General features: G+C 48.3%; 1 long non-coding RNA gene across 1 annotated transcript; it reads left to right on the top strand.

Annotated features, from left to right (window-relative positions):
- The first annotated feature begins 4,814 nt into the window (after positions 1-4,814).
- On the top strand, positions 4,815-15,485 carry LOC135977748 (uncharacterized). The gene is made up of 5 exons (XR_010595195.1): positions 4,815-4,933; positions 8,646-8,770; positions 10,269-10,387; positions 13,742-13,860; positions 15,362-15,485. It is a non-coding gene; the product is annotated as an uncharacterized LOC135977748 (long non-coding RNA).
- Positions 15,486-22,794: the final 7,309 nt, after the last annotated feature.

Here is a 22,794-nt window from a genome sequence, read left to right on the forward strand (position 1 = left end):
GAGGTATATCTAGTAGGGATAAGGAGGTCCTGCTTCCGTTGTATACGGCACTGGTGAGACCTCATTTGGAGTACTGTGTGTAGTTCTGGTCTCCCATGTTTAAAAAAGATGAACTCAAATTGGAACGGGTGCAGAGAAGGGCGACTAGGATGATCAGAGGAATGGAAAACCTGTCGTATGAAAAGAGATTAGAGGAGCTCGGGTTGTTTAGTCTGACAAAACGAAGGCTGAGGGGGGATATGATTGCTATCTTTAAATATATCAGAGGGATAAATACAAGGGAGGGAGAGGAATTATTTCAGCTGAGTACTAATGTGGACACGAGAACCAATGGATATAAATTGGCCGTGGGGAAGTTCAGGCTTGAAATCAGACGAAGGTTTCTGACCGTCAGAGGGGTGAAATATTGGAACGGCCTTCCGAGGGAAACGGTGGGGGCAACGGACCTGTCTGGTTTTAAGATTAAGTTGGATAAGTTTATGGAGGGAATGGTTTAATGGTAAAACATAGTAGCCGAGGAAAACCAAGCAATGGTACGTAAATAGCATAATGGCAAACAAGGGTCAGGCTAGAGACTCTTGCCTACATGCTCGGGGTATTACTGATCGCCATATTTGGGGTCGGGAAGGAATTTTCCTCCAGGGTAGATTGGCTGAGCCTCTGGAGGTTTTTCGCCTTCCTCCGCAGCATGGGGCAGGGATCACTAGCAGGAGGGTCCCTGCCGATTGAAGTCACTAAAACACAGGATTGGGGACTTCAACGGCACAGTCCAGGGAAGGGTCTTGTGGCCTGCAGCATGCAGGGGGTCAGACCAGATGATCATAATGGTCCCTTCTGACCTTAAAGTCTATGAGTCTATAAGACCAAATACCATCCCTGATAGACATTTATCTAACCTCCTCTTAAATATCTCAAGAGATGGAGATTCCACAACCTCCCTCGGCAATTTATTCCAGTGTTTAACCACCCTGACAGTTAGGAACTTTTTCCTAATGTCCAACCTAGACCTCCCTTGCTGCACTTTAAACCCATTGCTTCTGGTTCTATCCTTAGAGGCTAAGGTGAACAAGTTTTCTCCCTCCTCCTTATGACACCCTTTTAAATACCTGAAAACTGCTATCATGTCTCCTCTCAGTCTTCTCTTTTCCAAACTAAACAAAGCCAATTCTTTCAGCCTTCCTTCATAGGTCATGTTCTCAAGACCTTTAATCATTCTTGTTGCTCTTCTCTGGACCCTTTCCAATTTCTCCACATCTTTTTTAAAATGCGGTGCCCAGAACTGGACACAATACTCCAGCTGAGGCCTAACCAGAGCAGAGTAGAGCGGAAGAATGACTTCTCGTGTCTTGCTCACAACAGACCTGTTAATACATCCCAGAATCAGGTTTGCTTTTTTTGCAACAGCATCACACTGTTGACTCATATTTAGCTTGTGGTCCACTATAACCCCTAGATCCCTTTCTGCCGTACTCCTTCCTAGACAGTCTCTTCCCATTCTGTATGTGTGAAACTGATTGTTCCTTCCTAAGTGGAGCACTTTGCATTTGTCTTTGTTAAACTTCATCCTGTTTAACTCAGACCATTTCTCCAATTTGTCCAGATCATTTTGAATTATGACCCTGTCCTCCAAAGCAGTTGCAATCCCTCCCAGTTTGGTATCATCCGCAAACTTAATAAGCGTACTTTCTATGCCAATATCTAAGTCGTTGATGAAGATATTGAACAGCGCCGGTCCCAAAACAGACCCCTGCGATACCCCACTCGTTATGGCTTTCCAGCAGGATTGGGAACTATTAATAACAACTCTCTGAGTACGGTTATCCAGCCAGTTATGCACCCACCTTATAGTAGCCCCATCTAAATTGTATTTGCCTAGTTTATCAATAAGAATATAAAAAAAGCCTCATCCACCTCTTCCACCTGATTAGGTGGCCTGTAGTAGACTCCTAGCATGACATCTCCCTTGTTTTTTACCCCTTTTAGCCTAACCCAGAGACTCTCAACACTTCCGTCTCCTATGTCCATCTCTACCTCAGTCCAAGTGTGTACATTTTTAATATACAAGGCAACACCTCCTCCCTTTTCCCCCTGTCTATCCTTCCTGAGCAAGCTGTACCCATCCACACCAACATTCCAATCATGTGTATTATCCCACCAAGTTTCAGTGATGCCAACAATGTCATAGTTGTATTTATTTATTAGCACTTCCAGTTCTTCCTGCTTATTCCCCATACTTCTCGCATTTGTATATAGGCATCTAAGACCCTGGTTTGATCTTTCCTCCCAGTTTTGTCCTGACCCTCCTTTCTCTCTGACAATATAGCCCACACTCCCTCTCGTTTTTGACCCATCTCCCCGGTCTCCATGTTCCCCACTTACCTGTGGGCTTTGCTCACCTGTCCCCGTCGAACCTAGTTTAAAGCCCTCCTCACTAGGTTAGCCAGTCTGTGTCCAAAGGTACTAATAACTTGAGCTGTGGTTTGGAGGTGGAACAGCTGTCAAGGGCACTGAGGGGGAGATAGCAGGAGCTCACCCTACAAGGAGGGGGGTTGGCACTGGAGGTTACTAGAAAGGAGAAGAAGACTCCATTCTGGGGTTCAGGAGGTGAATTTATCCCTCAGTGGTCGGCAGGTGCTGGGTGGAAATACTGCTGGTTCCAGGTGCCCTTAATTCCTCCTGATTCCTCGGGGCGTTTGAGTCTCTGACAGGTTCTCGTTCCCTTGCAGCAGGAGGACGTCACGGCCAAAAGTGATGCACCAGCTCCGCATCATCCGGCACTTGCGCCAGATTCCTGAGACACTGCAGGGGCTGTGCCTCTGAGGCCATCAGCAACTCCCGCTCCCTGCTGCAGGTACTGCTCTGGCTCACTGTAAATGGGGAGGTAGTGGAAGGGGAAATGGAGCCCCCTGGCACTCAATAAAAGGGAAAGTGGTGGATTCTCCAACTCTTGATGTCATTGATTGAAGACTAGATGCCTTTCTGGAACGTGTGTGCCCAAAAAGTAACTATTGTACTATACTGGAAGCCTAAGATATGGAGGGGGTTAGATGAGATGCTGTAAAGGTCTCTTCTGGCCAGAAAGTCTCCTACTTTTGGAAACACTGAGTGTAGTATTGGGAGCAGCCTCTGATGTTTTACTGTCTAGCCGGCTTGCTTCCTAGAATGAAGACGCATTGAGTGGGGTGATCCACACAGAGTAGCTCAAACCTTCAAAGTGTCAGGCCAGCAGCAGGACATTAGCACTTCCGGGGATGGGTGGGTGTGGCAGTAACATCACAAAGGCCTTTTCAGGACCTCAGCCTATTGGTCAAAGGTGTTAGGGAGGTGGTGACCTCAGAGAGAGATGCTCACATCAGCCAGGCAAAACAGGGGCGCAGGGCCAGGGAAACCTCAGAGACCCCTGTGGCTTTGCTTCAGCAAGTCTCCTTCTCGAGCTCTCTTTGAGGACTGAGAGAGTATTAGGGTTCACATATGTGAGTGTGAGCAGGAGCCTCTTTCGAGTTTTCTCCTTTCCTTTTACCCATTTTACTAGAAAACAGAAGTCCCTGTTGAGAAAGTAAGTGCCTCGGAGAGGTTTGTAACCTGTTCAGTCTGATCCACCTGGTGCCATCTGAATTCTAGGCATGGAAAACACTAGTTTAAGGTGGCAGAATTTTATTCCCTCCCTGGGATTTTGTCCCGTAGAATCACTGGGGATATTAGGAAAACAACAAGGAGTCTGGTGGCACCTTAAAGACTAACAGATTTATTTGGGCATAAGCTTTCGTGAGTAAAAACCTCACTTCTTCGGATGCATAGAGTGAAAGTTACAGATGCAGGCATTATATACTGACACATGGAGAGCAGGGAGTTACTTCACAAGTGGAGAACCAGTGTTGACAGGGCCAATTCAAAAATCAGGGTGGATGTAGTCCACTCCAAATAATAGATGAGGAGGTGTCAATTCCAGGAGAGGAAAAGCTGTTTCTGTAGTGAGCCAGCCACTCCCAGTCCCTATTCAAGCCCAGATTAATGGTGTTGAATTTGCAAATGAATTTTAGTTCTGCTGTTTCTCTTTGAAGTCTGTTTCTGAAGTTTTTTTGTTCAATGATAGTGACTTTTAAATCTGTAATAGAATGACCAGGGAGATTGAAGTGTTCACATACTGGCTTATGTATGTTACCATTCCTGATGTCCGACATGGGGACACTAGGGTTTGTCCTTTTCATTTTACCTTTTCCTCCATCCCTCCTTCCTTTCTCTTCATCTCTTACTTCTTTTGTCCTTTCTCTTGTTCCCCTCCCACCTACAGGAGTGGTGTGTGTGTTGCTGGGGGTGCTCTTCACCTCCCCTTGTGTGAAATTGATCCAAAACTGTCGGGTTCAAATAGTGCTTGGACTCCACTGACACTAGATGCTGCCATCCTGTAGCTTGGCATTAGTGTCTGGGATAACTTGGGGCAAGATCTCAACTTCCCCGCAACCCACTTCACTGCTGGCAGAATCCCTCCTGCCCCCCCTGCTAGGGCCGCCTCCCTGCGCAACCTGGGTTGGGGTGGAGAAGAGGGTTCTGATAAGTTGAGCTGTGGTTTGGAGGTAGAACAGCTGTCAAGGGCACTGAGAGGGAGGTAGCAGGAGCTCACCCTACAAGGTGGTGGGTTGGCACTGGAGGTTACTAGAAAGGACAAGAAGACTCCATTCTGGGGTTCAGGAGGTGAATTCATCCCTCAGTGGTGGGCAGGTAGTCAGTTTAAATACTGCTGGTTCCAGGTGCCCTTAATTCCCCCTGATTCCTCGGGGCGTTTCAGTCTCTGACAGGTTTTCGTTCCTTTGCAGGAGGAGGACATCACGGCCAAAGTTATGCACCCGCATCATCCGCCACTTGCGCCAGGTGCCTGAGACACTGCAGGGGCTGCGCCTCTGAGGCCTTCAGCAACTCCCACTCCCTGCTGCAGGTACTGCTCTGTCTCCCTGTAAATGGCGAGCTAGTGGAAGGGGAAATGGAGCCCCCTGGCACTCACTAAAAGGGAAAGTGGTGGATTCTCCATCTCTTGATGTCATTGAATGAAGACTAGATGCCTTTCTGGAATGTGTGCGCCCAAAAAGTAACTATTGTACTATACAGGAGGCCTATGATATGCAGGGGCTTAGATGAGATGCTGTAAAGGTCTCTTGTGGCCATAAAGTCTACTAATTTTGGAAACACTGAGTGTAGTATTGGGAGCAGCGTCTGATGTTTTACTGTCTAGCTGGCTTGCTTCCTAGAATGAAGACGCATTGAGTGGGGTGATCCACAGAGAGTACCTGTGTCAAGGCTGTATCCCCACTTTGAAGTTTAGGGTACAAATGTAGGGGCCTGCATGAAAACTTCTAAGCTTAACCACCATCCCAAGGCTAATTTCCTCCCCTGGGTAGCCTTGAGAAACCTTTCACCAATTCCCTGGTGAATACAGATCCAACCCCCTTGGATCTTAAAACAAGGAGAAATTAACCATCCCCCCTCCTTCCTCCCACCAACTTCTGGTGAATCAAGATCCAAACTCCTTGGATCTTAAAACAAGGAAAAATCAATCAGGTTCTTATAAATAAGGCTTTTAATTAAAGAAAAAGGTAAAAATCATCTCTGTAAAATCAGTATGGAAATTAACCTTACAGGGTAATCAAACTTAAAGAGCTCAGAGGACTCCCCTCTAGTCTTAGGTTCAAAGTACAGCAAACAAAGATAAACACTCTAGTAAAAGGTACATTTACAAGTTGAGAAAACAAAGGAAAACTAACACGCCTTGTTTGAAATAGGAGAGACTTGTTTAGAAAGATGTGGAGAACCTGGATTGATGTCTGGTCCCTCTCAGTCCCGAGGGCGAACACCCACACAAACAAAGAACACAAACAAAAGCCTTCCCCTCCCCAAGATTTGAAAGTATCTTGTCCCCTTATTGGTCCTTTAGGTCAGATGCCAGCCAGGTTACCTGAGCTTCTTAACCCTTTAGAGGGAAAAGGATTTTGGAGTCTCTGGCCAGGAGGATTTTATAGTACTGTACACAGGACAGCTGTTACCCTTCCCTTTATAGTTATGACAACCTCAAAGCTTCAAAGTGTCAGGCCAGCAGCAGGACATTAGCACTTCAGGGTTTGGTTGGGTGTGGCAGTGACATCACAAAGGCCTTTTGCAGGATGTCAGCTTATTGGTCAAATGTGTTAGGGAGGTGGTGACCTCAGAGAGAGATGCTGACATCAGCCTGGCAGGACAGGAGCACAGGGCCAGGGAAACCTCAGAGACCCTGTGGCTTTGCTTCAGCAAGTCTCCTTCTCGGGGTCTTTCTTTGAGGACTGAGAGAGTATTAGGGTTCATGTACGTGAGTGCGTGCAGGAGCCTCTTTCGAGTTTTCTCCTTTCCTTTTACTGATTTTACTAGAAAACAGACGTCCCTGTTTAGAAGGTAAGAGCCTCCAAGAGGTTTTGGCAGCTGCTCAGTCTGATCCACGTGGTGCCAGCTGAATTCTAGGCATGGAAAACAGTAGTTTAAGATGGCAGAATTTTATTCCATCCCTTGGATTTTGTGCCGTAGAATCACTGGGGACATTAGGGTTTGTCCTTTTTGTTTTACCTTTTCCTCCATCCCTCCTTCCTTTCTCTTCATCTCTTACTTCTTTTGTCCTTTCTCCTGTTCCTCGAAAACTGTGGGGTTGAAATAGTGTTTGGACTCCACTAACACTAGATGCTGCCATCCTGTGGCTTAGCATTAGTGTCTGGGATGACTTGGGTCAAGATCTCAACTTCCCCGCAACCCACTTCACTGCTGCCAGAATCCCTCCTGCCCCCCCTGCTAGAGCCGCCTCCCTGGCCAACCTGGGTGGGGGTGGAGAACAGTGTTTTTTTCATACATTCATAGATTATCGGACTGGAAGGGACCTCGAGAGGTCATCGAGTCCAGTCCCCTGCCCGCATGGCAGGACCAAATACCATCTAGACCATCCCTGATAGACATTTATCTAACCTACTCTTAAATATCTCAAGAGATGGAGATTCCACAACCTCCCTCGTCAATTTATTCCAGTGTTTAACCACCCTGACAGTTAGGAACTTTTTCCTAATGTCCAACCTAGACCTCCCTTGCTGCACTTTAAACCCATTGCTTCTGGTTCTATCCTTAGAGGCTAAGGTGAACAAGTTTTCTCCCTCCTCCTTATGACACCCTTTTAAATACCTGAAAACTGCTATCATGTCTCCTCTCAGTCTTCTCTTTTCCAAACTAAACAAAGCCAATTCTTTCAGCCTTCCTTCATAGGTCATGTTCTCAAGACCTTTAATCATTCTTGTTGCTCTTCTCTGGACCCTTTCCAATTTCTCCACATCTTTTTTAAAATGCGGTGCCCAGAACTGGACACAATACTCCAGCTGAGGCCTAACCAGAGCAGAGTAGAGCGGAAGAATGACTTCTTGTGTCTTGCTCACAACACACCTGTTAATACATCCCAGAATCAGGTTTGCTTTTTTTGCAACAGCATCACACTGTTGACTCATATTTAGCTTGTGGTCCACTATAACCCCTAGATCCCTTTCTGCCGTACTCCTTCCTAGACAGTCTCTTCCCATTCTGTATGTGTGAAACTGATTGTTCCTTCCTAAGTGGAGCACTTTGCATTTGTCTTTGTTAAACTTCATCCTGTTTAACTCAGACCATTTCTCCAATTTGTCCAGATCATTTTGAATTATGACCCTGTCCTCCAAAGCAGTTGCAATCCCTCCCAGTTTGGTATCATCCGCAAACTTAATAAGCGTACTTTCTATGCCAATATCTAAGTCGTTGATGAAGATATTGAACAGCGCCGGTCCCAAAACAGACCCCTGCGATACCCCACTCGTTATGGCTTTCCAGCAGGATTGGGAACTATTAATAACAACTCTCTGAGTACAGTTATCCAGCCAGTTATGCACCCACCTTATAGTAGCCCCATCTAAATTGTATTTGCCTAGTTTATCAATAAGAATATCATGCGAGACCGTATCAAATGCCTTACTAAAGTATAGGTATACCACATCCACAGCCTCACCCTTATCCACAAGGCTCGTTATCCTATCAAAGAAAGCTATCAGATTGGTTTGACATGATTTGTTCTTCACAAATCCATGCTGGCTGTTCCCTATCACCTTACCACCTTCCAAGTGTTTGCAGATGATTTCCTTAATTACTTGCTCTAAGATACTGGTTTGATCTTTCCTCCCAGTTTTGTCCTGACCCTCCTTTCCCTCTGACAATATAGCCCACACTCCCTCTCGTTTTTGACCCATCTCCCCGGTCTCCATGTTCCCCACTTACCTGTGGGCTTTGCTCACCTGTCCCCGTCGAACCTAGTTTAAAGCCCTCCTCACTAGGTTAGCCAGTCTGTGTCCAAAGGTACTAATAACTTGAGCTGTGGTTTGGAGGTGGAACAGCTGTCAAGGGCACTGAGGGGGAGATAGCAGGAGCTCATCCTTCAAGGAGGGGGGTTGGCACTGGAGGTTACTAGAAAGGACAAGAAGACTCCATTCTGGGGTTCAGGAGGTGAATTTATCCCTCAGTGGTGGGCAGGTGATGGGTGGAAGTAGTGCTGGTTCCAGGTGCCCTTAATTCCCGCTGATTCCTCGGGGCGTTTGAGTCTCTGACAGGTTCTCCTTCCCTTGCAGCAGGAGGACGTCACGGCCAAAAGTGATGCACCAGCTCCGCATCATCCGGCACTTGCGCCAGATTCCTGAGACACTGCAGGGGCTGTGCCTCTGAGGCCATCAGCAACTCCCGCTCCCTGCTGCAGGTACTGCTCTGGCTCACTGTAAATGGGGAGCTAGTGAAAGGGGAAATGGAGCCCCCTGGCACTCACTAAAAGGGAAAGTGGTGGATTCTCCATCTCTTGATGTCATTGAAGGAAGACTAGATGCCTTTCTGCAATGTGTGTGCCCAAAAAGTAACTATTGTACTATACAGCAAGCCTATGGTATGCAAGGGGTTAGATGAGATGCTCTAAAGGTCTCTTCTGGCCATAAAGTCCCCTAATTTTGGAAACACTGAGTGTAGCATTGGGAGCAGCCTCTGATGTTTTACCGTCTAGCCGGCTTGCTTCCTAGAATGAACAGGCATTGAGTGGGGTGATCCACAGAGAGTAGCTGAAACCTTCAAAGTGTCAGCCCAGCAACAGGACATTAGCACTTCCGGGGAAGGGTGGGTGTGGCAGTGTTATCACAAAGGCCTTTTGCAGGACGTCAGCCTATTGGTCAAAGGTGTTAGGGAGGTGGTGACCTCCGAGAGAGATGCTGACATCAGCCTGGCAGGACAGGAGCACAGGGCCAGGGAAACCTCAGAGACCCCTGTAGCTTTGCTTCAGCAAGTCTCCTTCTCGAGGTCTCTCTTTGAGGACTGAGAGAGTGTTAGGGTTGACGTATGTGAGTGTGAGCAGGAGCCTCTTTCGAGTTTTCTCCTTTCCTTTTGACGGATTTTACTAGAAAACAGACGTCCCTATTTAGAAGGTAAGAGCCTCCAAGAGGTTTTGGAACCTGCTCAGTCTGATCCATCTGGTGCCAGCTGAATTCTAGGCATGGAAAACAGTAGTTTAAGATGGCAGAATTTTATTCCCTCCCTGGGATTTTGTCCCGTAGAACCACTGGGGACCATTAGGGTTTGTCCTTTTCGTTTTACCTTTTCCTCCATCCCTCCTTCCTTTCTCTTCATCTCTTACTTCTTTTGTCCTTTCTCCTGTTCCCCTTTCACCACCAGGAGTGGTGTGTGTGTGTGTGTGTTTGTGTGTGTGTTGCTGGGGGTGCTCTTCACCTCCCCTTGTGGGGAGTTCATCCAAAACTGTATGGTTGAAATAGTGCTTGGACTCCACTGACACTAGATGCTGCCATCCTGTGGCTTAGCATTAGTGTCTGGGATGACTTGGGGCAAGATCTCAACCTCCCCTCAACCCACTTCACTTCTGGCAGAATCCCTCCTGCCCCCCCGCTAGAGCCGCCTCGATGCCCAACCTGGTTGGGGGTGCAGAAGAGGGTTCTGATAACTTGAGGTTTGGTTTGGAGGTGGAACAGCTGTGAAGAACACTGAGGGGGAGGTAGCAGGAGCTAATCCTACAAGGAGGGGGGTTGGCACTGGAGGATACTAGAAAGGACAAGAAGACTCCATTCTGGGGTTCAGGAGGTGAATTCATCCCTCAGTGGTGGGCAGGTAGTCAGTCTAAATACTGCTGGTTCCAGGTGCCCTTAATTCCCCCTGATTCCTCGGGGCGTTTGAGTCTCTGACAGGTTCTCGTTCCCTTGCAGGAGGAGGACGTCACGGCCAAAGTGATGCACCCGCATCATCCGCCACTTGCGCCAGGTGCCTGAGACACTGCAGGGGCTGCGCCTCTGAGGCCTTCAGCAACTCCCGCTCCCTGCTGCAGGTACTGCTCTGTCTCCCTTCAAAGTGTCAGGCCAGTAGCAGGACATTAGCACCTTAGGGTTTGGTTCGGTGTGGCAGTGATATCACAAAGGCCTTATCCTGGACCTCAGCCTATGGGTCAAAGGTGTTAGGGAGGTGGTTACCTGAGAGAGAGATGCTGACATCAGCCAGGCAGGACAGGAGCGCAGGACCAGGGAAACCTCAGAGACCCCTTTGGCTTTGCTTTAGCAAGTCTCCTTCTCGAGGTCTCCCTTTTTAGGACTCAGAGAGTATTAGGGTTCAAGTATGTGAGTGCGAGGAGGAACCTCTTTCGAGTTTCTCCTTTTATTGATTTTACTAGAAAACAGACGTGCCTGTTGAGAAGGTAAGAACCTTGGAGAGGTTTTTAACCTGCTCAGTCTGCAGTCTGATCCATCTGTTGCCAGCTGAATTCTAGGCATGGAAAACACTAGTTCAAGGTGGCAGAATTTTATAGCCCACCTGGGATTTTGTGCCGTAGAATCACTGGGGACATTAGGGATTGTCCTTTTCATTTTACCTTTTCCTCCATCCCTCCTTGCTTTCTCTTGTTCCCCTCCCACCACCAGGAGTGGTGTGTGTGTTTGTGTGTGTTGCTGGGGGTGCTCTTCACCTCCCCTTGTGGGAAGTTGACACTGCAAGGGCTGTGCCTCTGTGGACATCAGCAACTCCCACTCCCTGCTGCAGGTACTGCTCTGGCTCACTGTAAATGGGGTGCTAATGGAAGGGGAAATGGAACCCCCTGGCACTCACTAAAAGGGAAAGTGGTGGATTCTCCATCTCTTGATGTCATTGAATGAAGACTAGATGCCTTTCTGGAATGTGTGTGCCCAAAGAGTAACTATTGTACTATACAGGAAGCCTATGATATGCAGGGGCTTAGATTAGATGCTCTAAAGGTCTCTTCTGACCATAAAGTCTACTAATTTTGGAAACACTGAGTGTAGCATTGGGAGCAGCCTCTGATGTTTTACTGTCTAGCCCGCTTGCTTCCTAGAATGAGGATGCATTGAGTGGGGTGATCCACAGAGAGTAGCTCAAACCTTCATAGTGTCAGGCCAGCAGCAGGACACTAGCACTTAAGGGTTTGATTGGTGGCAGTGATATCACAAAGGTCTTTTGCAGGACCTCAGCATATTGGTCAAAGGTGTTAGGGAGGTGGTAACCTCAGAGAGAGATGCTGCCATCAGCGAGGCAGGACAGGGGCGCATGGCCAGGGAAACCTCAGAGACCCCTGTGGCTTTGCTTCAGCAAGTCTCCTTCTCGAGGTTTCTCTTGAGGACTGAGAGAGTATTAGGGCTGACGTATGTGAGTGCGAGCAGGAGCCTCTTTCGAGATTTCTCCTTTCTATTTACTGATTTTACTAGAAAACAGACGTCCCTGTTAAGAAGTTAAGAGCCTCGGAGAGGTTTGTAACCTTTTCAGTCTGATCCACCTGGTGCCAGCTGAATTCTAGGCATGGGAAACACTAGTTCAAGGTGGCAGAATTTTATTCCCTCCCTGGGATTTTGTCCCGTGGAATCACTGGGGAGATTAGGTTTTGTCCTTTTCGTTTTACCTTTTCCTCCATCCCTCCTTCCTTTCTCTTCATCACTTACTTCTTTTGTCCTTTCTCCTGTTCCCCTCCCACCACCAGGAGTGTGTGTGTGTGTGTGTGTGTGTGTTGTTGGCGGTGCTCTTCACCTCCCCTTGTGGAAAGTTGATCGAATACTGTGAGGTTGAAATAGTGCTTGGACTCCACTGACACTAGATGCTCCCATCATGTGGCTTAACATTACTGTCTGCGATGACTTGGGGCAAGGTCTCAACCTCCCCGCAACGCACTTTTCTGCTTTCAGAATCCCTGCTGCCCCCCCAGCTAGATCCGCCTCCCTGCCCAACCTGGGTGGGGGTGGAGAAGAGGGTTCTGATAACTTGAGCTGTGGTTTGGAGGTGGAACAGCTGTCAAGGGCACTGAGCTGGAGGTAGCAGGAGCTCATCCTACAAGGAGTGGGGTTGACACTGGAGGTTACTAGAAAGGACAAGAAGACTCCATTCTGGGGTTGAGGAGGTGAATTGCTCAAAGGTGTTAGGGAGGTGGTGACCTCAGAGAGAGATGCTGACATGAGCCAGGCATGACAGGAGCACAGGGCCAGGGAAACCTCAGAGACCCCTGTGGTTTTGCTTTAGCAAGTCTCCTTCTCGAGGTCTCTCTTTGAGGACTGACAGAGTATTAGGGTTCACGTATGTGAGTGGGAGCAGGAGCCTCTTTCGAGTTTTCTCCTTTCCTTTTACTGATTTTACTAGAAATTAGTTAGAAGCAACAAAGCACATTTGGGGATTTTTCGATGGTTGGGGTCTCTGGTGATTGGTTCCATATAAGATGGGGAAAAAAAATGGAGTCTCCTTCCTTGGAGGTTTTTAAGGCCCGGCTTGACAAAGACCTGGCTGGGATGATTTAGCTGGGAATTGGTCCTGCTCTGAGCATGGGGTTGGACTAGATGACTTCTTGAGGTCCCTTCCAACTCTGATATTCTATGATTCTATGAAAACAGACTTCCCTGTTGAGAAGGTAAGAGCCTCCAAGAGGTTTTGGAACCTCCACAGTCTGATCCATCTGGTGCCAGCTGAATTCTAGGCATGGGAAACACTAGTTCAAGGTGGCAGAATTTTATTCCGTCCCTTGTATTTTATCCCGTAGAATCACTAGGGATATTAGCGTTTGTCCTTTTCATTTTACCTTTTCCTCCATCCCTCCTTCCTTTTTCTTCATCTCTTACTTCTTTTGTCCTTTCTCTTGTTCCCCTCCCACCACCAGGAGTAGTGTGTGTTTGTGTGTCTGTGTGTGTATTGCTGGGGGTTCTCTTCACCTCTCCTTGTGGGAAGTTCCTCTAAAACTGTGGGGTTGAAATAGTGCTTGGACTCCACTGACACAAGATGCTGCCATCCTGTGGCTTAGCATTAGTGTCTGGGATGACTTGGGGCAAGATCTCAACCTCCCCTCAACCTCTTCACTTCTGGCAGAATTCCTTCCGGCCCCCCCGCTAGAGCCGCCTCCATGCCCAACCTGGTTGGGGGTGGACAAGAGGGTTCTGATAACTTGAGGTTTGGTTTGGAGGTGGAACAGCTGTCAAGAACACTGAGTGGGAGGAAGCAGGAGCTCATCCTTCAAGGAGGGGGGTTGGCACTGGAGGTTACTAGAAAGGACAAGAAGACTCCATTCTGGGGTTCAGGAGGTGAATTCATCCCTCAGTGGTGGGCAGGTGCTGAGTGGAAATACTGCTGGTTCCAGGTGCCCTTAATTCCCCCTGATTCCTCGGGGCGTTTCAGTCTCTGACAGGTTCTCGTTCCCTTGCAGGAGGAGGACGTCACGGCCAAAGTGATGCACCCGCATTATCCGCCACTTGCGCCAGGTGCCTGAGACACTGCAGGGGCTGCGCCTCTGATGCCTTCAGCATCTCCTGCTCCCTGCTGCAGGTACTGCTCTGTCTCCCTGTAAATGGCGAGCTAGTGGAAGGCGAAATGGAGCCCCCTGGCACTCACTAAAAGGGAAAGTGGTGGATTCTCCATCTCTTGATGTCATTGAATGAAGACTAGATGCCTTTCTGGAATGTGTGTGCCCAAAAAGTAGTTATTGTACTATACAGGAGGCCTATGATATGCAGGGGCTTAGATGAGATGCTCTAAAGGTCTCTTGTGGCCATAACGTCTACAAATTTTGGAAACACTGAGTGTAGTATTGGGAGCAGCCTCTGATGTTTTACTGTCTAGCTAGCTTGCTTCCTAGAATGAAGACGAATTTTGTGGTGTGATCCACAGAGCGTAGCTCAAACCTTCAAAGTGTCAGGCAAGCAGCACGACATGAGCACTTTAGGGTTTGGTTGGGTGTGGCAGTGATATCACAAAGGCTTTTTCAAGGACCTCAGCGTACTGGTCAAAGGTGTTAGGGAGGTGGTGACCTCAGAGAGAGATGCTGTCTTCAGCCAGGGAGGACAGGGGCTTACGACCAGGGAAACCTCAGAGACCCCTGTGGCTTTGCTTCAGCAAGTCTGCTTCTCGAGGTTTCTTTTTGAGGACTGAGAGAGTATTAGGGTTCACGTATTTAAGTGCGAGCAGGAGCCTCTTTCGAGTTTTCTCCTTTCCTTTTACTGATTTTACTTGAAAATTAGAAGGTAAGAGCCTCCAAGAGGTTTTGGAACCTGCTCAGTCTGATCCATCTGGTGCCAGCTGAATTCTCGGCATGGAAAACAGTAGTTTAAGGTGGCAGAATTTTATTCCCTCCCTGGAATTTTGTCCCGTAGAATCACTGGGGACACTAGGGTTTGTCCTTTTCGTTTTACCTTTTCCTCCATCCCTCCTTCCTTTCTCTTCATCTCTTACTTCTTTTGTCCTTTCTCTTGTTCCCCTCACACCACCAGGAGTGGTGTGTGTGTGTGTGTGTGTGTGTGTGTGTGTGTGTGTGTGTGTGTGCTCTGTTGGTTCTCTTCACCTCCCCTTGTGGGGAGTTGATCCAAAACTGTGGGGTTGAAATAGTGCTTGGACCCCACTGACAGTAGATGCTGCCATTGTGTGACTTAGCATTAGTGTCTGGGATGACTTGGGTCAAGATCTCAACCTCCCTGCAACCCACTTCACTGCTGTCAGAATCCCTCCTGCACACCCTGTTAGAGCCGCCTCCCAGCCCATCCTGTGTCGGGGTGGAGAAGAGGGTTCTGATGACTTTAGCTGTGGTTTGGAGGTGGAATGTCTGTGAAGGGCACTGAGCAGGAGGTAGCAGGAGCTCACCCTACAAGGAGGGGGGTTGGCTCTGGAGGTTTCTAGAAAGGACAAGAAGACTCCATTGTGGGGTTCAGGAGGTGAATTCATCTCTCATTGATGGGCAGGTGCTGGGTGGAAATACTCCTGGTTCCAGGTTCCCTTAATTCCCCCTGATTCCTCGGGGCCTTTGAGTCTCTGACAGGTTCTCGTTCCCTTGCAGCAGGAGGACGTCAGGGCCAAAATGATGCACCAGCTCTGCATCATCCTGCACTTACGCCACGTGCCTGAGACACTGCAGGTGCTGCGCCTCTGAGGCCTTCAGGAACTCCCGCTCCCTGCTGCAGGTACTGTTCTGGCTCACTGTAAATGGGGAGCTAGTGGAAGGGGAAATGGATCCCCCTGGCACTCACTAAAAGGGAAAGTGATGGATTCTCCATCTCTTAATGTCATTTAATTTAGACTAGATACCTTTCTGGAATGTTTGTGCCCAAAAAGTAACTATTGTACTATACAGGAAGCCCATGATATGCAGGGGCTTAGATGAGATGCTCTAAAGGTCTCTTCTGGCCATAAAGTGTAGTAATTTTGGAAACACGGAGTGTAGCATTGGGAGCAGCCTCTGATGTTTTATTGTCTAGCCGGCTTGCTTCCTAGAATGAAGACGCATTGAGTGGGGTGATCCACACAGAGTAGCTCAAACGTTCAAAGTGTCAGGCCAGCAGGAGGACATTAGCACTTCAGGGTTTGGTTGGGTGTGGCAGTGACATCACAAAGGCCTTTTGCAGGACGTCAGCTTATTGGTCAAATGTGTTAGGGAGGTGGTGACCTCAGAGAGAGATGCTGACATCAGAGAGAGATGCTGACATGAGGGCCAGGGAAAGCTCAGAGACCCCTCTGGCTTTGCTTCAGCAAGTCTCCTCCTTGAGGTCTCTCTTTGAGGAAAGTAAGTGCCTCGTAGAGGTTTGTATCCTGTTCAGTCTGATCCACCTGGTGCCAGCTGAATTCTAGGCATGGAAAACACTAGTTCAAGGTGGCAGAATTTTATTCCCTCCCTGTGATTTTGTCCCGTAGAATCACTGGGGACATTAGTGTTTGTCCTTTTCGTTTTACCTTTTCCTCCCTCCCTCCTTCCTTTCTCTTCATCTCTTACTTCTTTTGTCCTTTCTCCTGTTCCCCTCCCACCACCGGGAGTGGTTTGTGTGTGTGTGTGTGTGTGTGTGTGTGTTTTGCTGGGGGTTCTCTTCACCTCCCTTTGTGGGGAGTTCATCCAAACCTGTGTGGTTGAAATAGTGCTTGGACTCCACTAACACTAGATGCTGCCATCGTGTGGATTAGCATTGGTGTCTGGGATGACTTGGGGCAAGATCTCAACCTCCCCGCAACCCACTTCACTGCTGGCAGAATCCCACCTGCCACCACTGCTAGAGCCGCCTCCCTGGCCAACCTGGGTGGGGGTGGAGAAGAGGGTTTTGATAACTTGAGCTGTGGTTTGGTGGTGGAACAGCTGTCAAGGGCACTGAGAGGGAGGTAGCAGCAGCTCACCCTTCAAGGAGGGGATTTGGCACTGGAGGTTACTAGAAAGGACAATAAGACTCCATTCTGGGGTTCAGGAGGTGAATTCATCCCTCTGTGGTGGGCAGGTGCTGAGTGGAAATACTGCTGATTCCCGGTGCCCTTAATTCCCCCTGATTCCTCGGGGCGTTTGAGTCTCTGACAGGTTCTCGTTCCCTTGCAGCAGGAGGACGTCACGGCCAAAGCTATGCACCAGCTCCGCATCATCCATCACTTGCCCCAGGTGCCTGAGACACTGCAGGGGCTGTGCCTCTGAGGCCATCAGCAACTCCCGCTCCCTGCTGCAGGTACTGCTTTGGTTTACTGTAAATGGGGAGCTAGTGGAAGGGGAAATGGAACCCCCTGGCACTCACTAAATGGGAAAGTGGTGGATTCTCCATCTCTTGATGTCATTGAATGAAGACTAGATGCCTTTCTGGAATGTGTTTTCTAAGAAAGTAACTGTTGTGCTCTACAGGAAGCCTATGATATGCAGGGGGTTAGATGAGATGCTCTAAAGGTCTCTTGTGGCCATAAAGTCTCCTAATTTTGGAAACACTGAGTGTAGCATTGGGAGCAGCCCCTGATGTTTTAGTGTCTAACCGGCTTGCTTCCTAGAATGAAGACGCATTGAGTGGGGTGATCCACACAGAGTAGCTCAAACCTTCAAAGTGTCAGGCCAGCAGCAGGACATTAGCACTTCCGGGGATGGGTGGGTGTGGTAGTGACATCACAAAGGCCTTTTCAGGACCTCAGCCTATTGGTCAAAGGTGTTAGGGAGGTGGTGACCTCCGAGAGAGATGCTGACATCAGCCAGGCAGGACAGGAGCTTAGGGCCAGGGAAACCTCAGACACCCCTGTGGCTTTCATAGAATCATAGAATCATAGAATATCAGGGTTGGAAGGGACCTCAAGAGGTCATCTAGTCCAACCCCCTCCTCAAAGCAGGACCAATTCCCAACTAAATCATCCCAGCCAGGGCTTTGTCAAGCCGGGCCTTAAAAACCTCCAAGGAAGGAGACTCCACCACCTCCCTAGGTAACGCATTCCAGTGCTTCACCACCCTCCTAGTGAAATAGTGTTTCCTAATATCCAACCTGGACCTCCCCCACTGCAACTTGAGACCATTGCTCCTTGTTCTGTCATCTGCCACCACTGAGAACAACCGAGCTCCATCCTCTTTGGAACCCCCCTTCACGTAGTTGAAGGCTGCTATCAAATCCCCCCTCATTCTTCTCTTCTGGAGACTAAACAATCCCAGTTCCCTCAGCCTCTCCTCATAAGTCATGTGCTCCAGACCCCTAATCATTTTTGTTGCTCTCCGCTGGACTCTTTCCAATTTTTCCACATCCTTCTTGTTGTGTGGGGCCTGTCGGAGAAAAACAGAGTTCTCACTATTTGTTTAGGTACAGCAAGTCAGATGCTTTATTAACTCTCACAATTGCCCAGAGGGAGAGAGCTAAGCACGTCTCTCCCAGGTAACTAATTACAGCAAGCATTTATACCTTTCATTACAGAAATAACGAGGGACAGCTGCGTTTTGTTTATACATAGGCCATCTTGATATCTCATTTCTTCACTTGTTTTGACTCTTGCCAACATACAATATTTTCTATACCTTATCTACACAAGGTCTTCTACACCTTATCTATACCAGGTCATAATGACTTCTTACACAGTTCTTTCTCACCCGCCTCACACATTTCTCGCTTCTACAAATCTCGCGTTATTAGGGTTACAGTTAGCCTAACTCTTGCTAACGAACTGTCATTCATTGCATCCCCTTCCTGTGAGCTCTTTCTCTGCTTCCACAGGCCCAAAACTGGACACAGTATTCTAGATGAGGCCTCACCAATGTCGAATAAAGGGGAACGATCACGTTCCTCGATCTGCTGGCAATGCCCCTACTTATACAGCCCAAAATGCCGTTAGCCTTCTTGGCAACAAGAGCACACTGTTGACTCATATCCAGCTTCTCGTCCACTGTGACCCCTAGGTCCTTTTCTGCAGAACTGCTACCTAGCCATTCGGTCCCTAGTCTGTAGCAGTGCATGGGATTCTTCCGTCCTAAGTGCAGGACTCTGCACTTGTCCTTGTTGAACTTCATCAGGTTTTTTTTGGCCCAATCCTCTAATTTGTCTAGGTCCCTCTGTATCCGATCCCTACCCTCTAGCGTATCTACCACGCCTCCTAGTTTAGTGTCATCTGCAAACTTGCTGAGAGTGCAGTCCACACCATCCTCCAGATCATTAATAAAGATATTAAACAAAACCGGCCCCAGGACCGACCCTTGGGGCACTACTCCGCTTGAAACCGGCTGCCGACTAGACATGGAGCCATTGATCACTACCCGTTGAGCCCGACGATCCAGCCAGCTTTCTATCCACCTTACAGTCCATTCATCCAGCCCATACTTCTTTAACTTGGTGGCAAGAATACTGTGGGAGAGCGTATCAAAAGCTTTGCTAAAGTCAAGGAATAACACATCCACTGCTTTCCCCTCATCCACAGAGCCAGTTATCTCATCATAGAAGGCAATTAGGTTAGTCAGGCACGACTTCCCCTTGGTGAATCCATGCTGACTGTTCCTGATCACTTTCCTCTCCTCTAAGTGTTTCATCATTGATTCCTTGAGGACCTGCTCCATGATTTTTCCAGGGACTGAGGTGAGGCTGACTGGCCTGTAGTTCCCCGGATCCTCCTCCTTCCCTTTTTTAAAGATGGGCACGACATTAGCCTTTTTCCAGTCATCCGGGACCTCCCTCGATCGCCATGAGTTTTCAAAAATAATGGCTAATGCCTGTGCAATCTCATCCGCCAAGTCCTTTAGCACCCTCGGATGCAGCGCATCCAGCCCCATGGAGTTGTGCACGTCCAGTTTTTCTAAATAGTCCCGAACCACTTCTTTCTCCACAGAGGGCTGGTCACCTTCTCCCCATATTGTGCTGCCCAGTGCAGCAGTCTGGGAGCTGACCTTGTTCGTGAAGACAGAGGCAAAAAAAGCATTGAGTACATTAGCTTTTTCCACATCCTCGGTCACTAGGTTGCCTCCCTCATTCAGTAAGGGGCCCACACTTTCCTTGACTTTCTTCTTGTTGCTTACATACCTGAAGAAACCCTTCTTGTTACTCTTAACATCTCTTGCTAGCTGCAACTCCAAGTGTGATTTGGCCTTCCTGATTTCACTCCTGCATGCCTGAGCAATATTTTTATACTCCTCCCTGGTCATTTCTCCAATCTTCCACTTCTTGTAAGCTTCTTTTTTGCGTTTAAGATCAGCAAGGATTTCACTGTTTAGCCAAGCTGGTCGCCTGCCATATTTACTATTCTTTCTACACATCGGGATGGTTTGTTCCTGCAACCGCAATAAGGATTCTTTAAAATACAGCCAGCTCTCCTGGACCCCTTTGCCCTTCATGTTATTCTCCCAGGGGATCCTGCCCATCTGTTCCCTGAGGGAGTCAAAGTCTGCTTTTCTGAAGTCCAGGGTCCATATTCTGCTGCTCTCCTTTCTTCCTTGTGTCAGGATCCTGAACTCGACCATCTCATGGTCACTGCCTCCCAGGTTCCCATCAACTTTTGCTTCCCCTACTAATTCTTCCCTGTTTGTGAGCAGCAGGTCGAGAAAAGCTCTGCCCCTAGTTGGTTCCTCCAGCACTTGCACCAGGAAATTGTGCCCTACACGTTCCAAAAACTTCCTGGATTGTCTGTGCACCGCTGTATTGCTCTCCTAGCAGATATCAGGGTGATTAAAGTCTCCCATGAGAACCAGGGCCTGCGATCTAGCAACTTCTGCTAGTTGCCAGAAGAAAGCCTCGTCCACCTCATCCCCCTGGTCTGGTGGTCTATACCAGACTCCAACCACGACATCCCCCTTGTTGTTCACACTTCTCAACTTTATCCAGAGACTCTCAGGTTTTTCTACAGTTTCATACCGGACCTCTGAGCACTCATACTCCTCTCTTACATACAATGCAACTCCCCCACCTTTTCTGCCCTGCCTGTCCTTCCTGAACAGTTTATATCCATCCATGACAGTACTCCAGTCATGTGAGTTATCCCACCAAGTCTCTGTTATTGCTTCAGCAAGTCTCCTTCTCGAGGTCTCTCTTTGAGGACTGAGAGAGTATTAGTGTTCACATGTGTGAGTGCGAGCAGGAGCCTCTTTGGAGTTTTCTCCTTTCCTTTGACGGATTTTACTAGAAAACAGACGTCCCTATTTAGAAGGTAAGAGCCTCCAAGAGGTTTTGGAAGCTGCTCAATGAGGTCCATCTGGTGCCAGCTGAATTCTAGGCATGGAAAACACTAGTTTAAGGTGGCAGAATTTTATTCCCTCTGTGGGATTTTGTCCCGTAGAATCACAGGGAACATTAGTGTTTCTCATTTTCGTTTTACCTTTTCCTCCATCCCCCCTTCCTTTCTCTTCATATCTTACTTCTTTTGTCCTTTCTCCTGTTCCCCTTTCACCACCAGGAGTGGTGTGTGTGTGTGTGTGTGTTTGTGTGTGTGTTGCTGGGGGTGCTCTTCACCTCCCCTTGTGGGGAGTTCATCCAAAACTGTATGGTTGAAATAGTGCTTGGACTCCACTGACACTAGATGCTGCCATCCTGTGGCTTAGCATTAGTGTCTGGGATGACTTCAGACAATATCTCAACCTCCCCGCAACGCACTTCACTGCTGGCAGAATTCCTCCTGCCCCCCCTGCTAAAGCCGCCTCCCTGCCCAACCTGGGTGGGGGTGGAGAAGAGGGTTCTGATAACTTGAGCTGTGGTTTGGTGGTGGAAAAGCTGTCAAGGGCACTGAGGGAGAGGTAGCAGGAGCTCACCCTACAAGGAGGGGGGTTGTCACTGGAGGTTACTAGAAAGGACAAGAAGACTCCATTCTGGGGTTGAGGAGGTGAATTCATCCCTCAGTGGTCGGCAGGTGCTGGGTGGAAATACTGCTGGTTCCAGGTGCCCTTAATTCCTCCTGATTCCTCGGGACGTTTGAGTCTCTGACAGGTTCTCGTTCCCTTGCAGCAGGAGGACGTCACGGCCAAAGCGATGCACCAGCTCCGCATCATCCTGCACTTGCGCCAGGTGCCTGAGACACTGCAGGGGCTGTGCCTCTGAGGCCATCAGCAACTCCCGCTCCCTGCTGCAGGTACTGCTTTGGTTTACTGTAAATGGGGAGCTAGTGGAAGGGGAAATGGAGCCCCCTGGCACTCACTAAAAGGGAAAGTGGTGGATTCTCCATCTCTTGATGTCATTGAATGAAGACTAGATGCCTTTCTGGAATGTGTGCGCCCAAAAAGTAACTATTGTACTATACAGGAGGCCTATGATATGCAGGGGCTTAGATGAGATGCTCTAAAGGTGTCTTGTGGCCATAAAGTCTACAAATTTTGGAAACAGTAGTATTGGGAGCAGCCTCTGATGTTTTACTGTCTAGCCGGCTTGCTTCCTAGAAAGAAGACGCATTGAGTCGGGTGATCCACAGAGAGTACCTGTGTCAAGGCTGAATGCCCACTTTGAAGTTTAGGGTACAAATGTAGGGGCCTGCCTGAAAACTTCTAAGCTTAACCACCATCCCAAGGCTAATTTCCTCCCCTGGGTAGCCTTGAGAAACCTTTCACCAATTCCCTGGTGAATACAGATCCAAACCCCTTGGATCTTAAAACAAGGAGAAATTAACCATCCCCCCTCCTTCCTCCCACCAAGTCCTGGTGAATCAAGATCCAAACTCCTTGGATCTTAAAACAAGGAAAAATCAATCAGGTTCTTAAAAATAAGGCTTTTAATTAAAGAAAAAGGTAAAAATCATCTCTGTAAAATCAGTATGGAAATTAACCTTACAGGGTAATCAAACTTAAAGAGCTCAGAGGACTCCCCTCTAGTCTTAGGTTCAAAGTACAGCAAACAAAGATAAACACTCTAGTAAAAGGTACATTTACAAGTTGAGAAAAGAAAGGAAAACTAACACGCCCTGTTTGAAATAGCACAGGGCCAGGGAAACCTCAGAGACCCTGTGGCTTTGCTTCAGCAAGTCTCCTTCTCGAGGTCTCTCTTTGAGGACTGAGAGAGTATTAGGGTTCACGTACGTGAGTGCGTGCAGGAGCCTCTT

Source organism: Chrysemys picta, unplaced genomic scaffold (genome assembly GCF_011386835.1).
Source record: "Chrysemys picta bellii isolate R12L10 unplaced genomic scaffold, ASM1138683v2 scaf23, whole genome shotgun sequence".
Taxonomy (NCBI): Eukaryota; Metazoa; Chordata; order Testudines; family Emydidae; genus Chrysemys; species Chrysemys picta.